The sequence below is a fragment of the Jaculus jaculus genome, chromosome 12 (genome assembly GCF_020740685.1).
Source record: "Jaculus jaculus isolate mJacJac1 chromosome 12, mJacJac1.mat.Y.cur, whole genome shotgun sequence".
NCBI classification, from domain to species: domain Eukaryota; kingdom Metazoa; phylum Chordata; class Mammalia; order Rodentia; family Dipodidae; genus Jaculus; species Jaculus jaculus.
Window position 1 is genome coordinate 103,186,701 of NC_059113.1, and position 4,146 is coordinate 103,190,846.

Genomic DNA, 4,146 nt, shown 5'->3' on the forward strand with positions numbered 1-4,146 from the left:
CTAACAAAGGAAAGGGGAAGTGGGGTTAAGTAATAGAGGTCCTTACAGTGTGGTGTGCATATGACCAGATTTCTGCCAGCCCATTGGAACTCAGAATCAGACTAGTAATTTATGCAATCCTCTTTGGGTACAAATGGCTGTGCCCTGTACTGCCAACTTCTCCATAGCTGCCTGGGAGATATTCCAGGAAGAACATATCCTGCCACCTGACTTAGTCATTGACCGAGGATTTCTAAAAACAGGGTGGCTTTAGTCCAAAACCTGTGATAGGTCAGGCAGAGCTCACAGCTGGAGGCTGGCAGCTGACCACAGTCCTTGTGGCAGGCAGAGGTCTTTCTGGAAGGGTTATTTAAGAACTACATCTCCATGATGTTTCCCCCAAAGACTGAAATTATATAAATTTCCAAACCACCCTAAGGCATGAGATGGGATGATGGTGGTTATCTTTGGAAAACAGAAAGATGCTGGTGGTTAGGAAGGGCTGAGAGAGTGGCTTCTGTGGCATTGGTAATGTTTCAGATCTTAGCCCAAGTGCAGCTGTTAGGGGAGGTACTTGTTTTATGATATTCCGTTGGGACATACACTTAATGACTGGTACATTTTTGTATGTATGTTTATATTATGATGAGAGAAAAGAAAGATTTCAGGAATTCCATTGATGAGGATGTAAACTTCACTTGAAGAAAAAGCACATGGTGAAAAATCTAGGACAATAGACAGAGAGATAGATGGCAGATAGGCAGATATGTATATAGATAGGCAGACAGACTGACAGATAATAGTGATGCATAATAAAGTGTGACTTGGAAAGCATTGCCTATTGTACTTTTAATTTTTTTTAATTTCATTTATTTATTTGTTTGTTTATTTATTTATTTTTGGCTTTTTGAGGTAGGGTCTCACTCTAGCTCAGGCTGACCTGGAATTCACTATATAGTCTCAAGATGGCCTTGAACTCATGGCAATCCTCATACCTCTGCCTCCCAAGTGCTGGGATTAAAGGTGTGTGCCACCTCGCCAGGATTGCATATTGGACTTTAATAAAATATAACTTTATTCATGAGTACACTATTGAAACACTCATTATTAAATTGTTAGATTAAGGCTGGAGATATTGCCTAGTAGTTAAGGTCCTTGTCCACAAAGCAAAAGGACATAGGTTTGATTTCCCAAAGACCCATGTAAGCCAGATGCACAAGGTGGCACATGTGTCTGAAGTTTGTTTGCAGTGGGTGGAGACCCTGGCATGCCCATCCTGTCTCTCTTTCTCTCTTTCTCTCTCTCTTCTTGCAAGTAAATCAATAAAAATATTATAAAATGTTAGATTAGAAGTCTAGTGAACTAAATCTAGTGTAATATGACTTTAATGGCTTTGAAAATAACAGATGTCTCCCCCTACCCACAGGGGATTTTTTTCATAAATCTTCCTGGGGGCCATAAACGGAAGACTTTCTGAGCCCTATCTTGCCCCATAAATATACATGTCCATGATAAAGTTGTAAATTAGGCCCAGTCATAGGTAAGTAATGATAGATAATAAAATTTTAAAAATATATAATGTATGCTATTAATTGTATAATATAAAAATTGATGTTACATGGATTCTCTCTCTCTCTCTCTCTCTGTATATATATATATATATATATGCATATATATATATGTATGTATATATGTATACATATGTGTGTGTGTGTGTGTGTGTGTGTGTGTGTGTGTATACATGTATGTATGTATCATGGAGAGTGGAAAATCAAGAGATGTCATTATCCTGTCTTGACTCTGATGGCATGAGCTAATGCACTGACTACAGGATGCAATGTGGTGACTGGCACAGGCATGGTGACAGTGGGCTAGGCTGCCATGCGTCATCTGAAAAGGGTCACTATCGCCATGTTACCAGCTGGATCTCTCTCTGCAGCTGCCTGGGGCTCCTGGCCACCCCAGGGAGAGATACCATAAGAGTAGACTAGTGAAGAAATAGCTAAAATCTGTTCATTTGATTCATGCAGTGTGTTCCTTTTTACTTTTAAAATTTTCATCTTAATAAAAGTGAACTTTTATTTCTCAAATTCCTACTTTTAATGATCATGTATATGATTTCTTACTAATTAAATATTAAACCATAATAAATGTATATTCAATGAAGTTGCATCTATTCGAAATATGCATTACCATATGGTTTCACTTGCATGCAGGAGTTATGATATGACTAATGTAAAGTTATGTTCTAACACACATATTGCATATAAAACACATTTTGGTACACAGTCACCATACGTATATGTTATTCTAGCTTATAAGGTTAAAATCCTGAATAATAAAATGCATTCTTTATCATCGCAGAACCCAAATACCAGCTGAGGAATATCTAAGCAAAAGATTATCATACACTGTGAGGTGAGAGTGATAGGGAGGGTGTGGAGTCAGATGAAATAGAGTCGTTACATTCTTTAATGGAAAATAAGTGCATTGGCTACTCAGTGTTCCAGAGAGTTTGCTTATAAATGAATTAATAAATGTTTAAATAGGGAGAAAATGATTTTGAAGGTATTTGTTTTATTTCCAAGGGGAAAGAGACAGGGGGAAGGCAAAGAATGAGAGCATGGGAGTGCCAGGATGCTTAGCTGCTGCAAACAATCTCCAGACATATGTGTCACTTTGTGCATCTGGCTTTATGTAGGAACTAGGGAATAGAGCCCATGTAATCTCTCCAGCCCTTGAGTGTTTTTAACCACAGAAAGAAGGTATATATTTGAAGACATGGATTTTTAACCTAATTTAAATATTTAACAATATGAGTGCTGGAGAGATGGCTTAGCAGTCAAGGCACTTGCCTGCAAAGCCAAAGGACCCAAGTTTGATTCCCCAGGGCCTACATAAACCAGACACACAAGGGGGCACAAACATCTGGAGTTCATTTGCAGTTGCTCGAGGCCCTGGCATGCACATTTTCTCTCTGTGTCTCTTTGTCTCTCTTTCTCTCTCACTCTCTCTCTACCTGCCTATTTATCTCTCTCTCTCTTTTTCAAATAAATAAATAAAAATAATAAATAAATATTTAAAAATATGGGTATATCAATGGAGACATTTCTTATTATCCCAAAAATTTTCTAAAATCTTTATATGTGGGTACAAATAAAATATAAAGAAATATAAAAATTTTAAAAACTGAAATTGCAAAGTAAAAGAGAAAAATCAAAGTTTTAAGAATGCTTTCCCAATATGTTAATAAGAAAATTTTAGGTTGGGCATGGTGTCACATGCCTTTAATCCCAGAACTTTGGAGGCAGGGGTAGGAGGATCACTGTGAGTTCAAGGCCACCCTGAGACTACATAGTGAATTTCATATCAGCCTGTTCCAATGTGAGACCCTTCCTCTAAAAACAAAAGCAAAACAAAAAAAAACCAAAATTAAAAAGAAACAGTAGAATGAATGATTAATCCATTGCATTAAATCAAGACAGACATTAAGAAGACTGTATTGCAGAGAAAGAAGGCCAGATGAAATATGAGGAAGAAACCTTGGACGCCACAGGTGGGCGTTATGGACTAGGAGGTAAGTCGCGGTTAGTAATGAGGAGAGGTGATGTGGAGCACGAAGGCTCCACTAGGAGTTTGAGCATCCCCGTGCAGAATGTGCATTTTGATGATGGGAAGAAAGAAATCAAACATTGACTTGACAGAATAGAGAGAGAGGGAAAACTTTAATTCAAAATATAAAAAAGTAAAGGGATAAGCTGGGTCAGATGTGTTCTTTTAAAGATCTAAGGCAGGAAATAAAATGACTCCTAGAAAGTAATAGTTCTCTTGTTGTTGTAGGAAATACAATGCAAGGAAATGGATGTGGATGAATATACTGATAAGTGGAGAAGCAAAGAGCTTGTGTTTGCAAGAAGGCTTGGTTAAGGGCTGTCATGAGACCAAAAAATAAAAATAAAATAAATAAATGATTCACTATCATTTTGTAGACATGGGTCCATGCCTAAAGTCTCAAACCCAGCACACCCCGGAAACCAGTGAAGGCCAGAATTTGACTTTCTCTCATTCCTGGGTAACTTGACTGAGAATATCTGACATGGGTCTGAAGCATCTAACACCATACCCCACCTTAATTTCCTTCCTTTAGCTCTCTTTTCCTAATTCGGA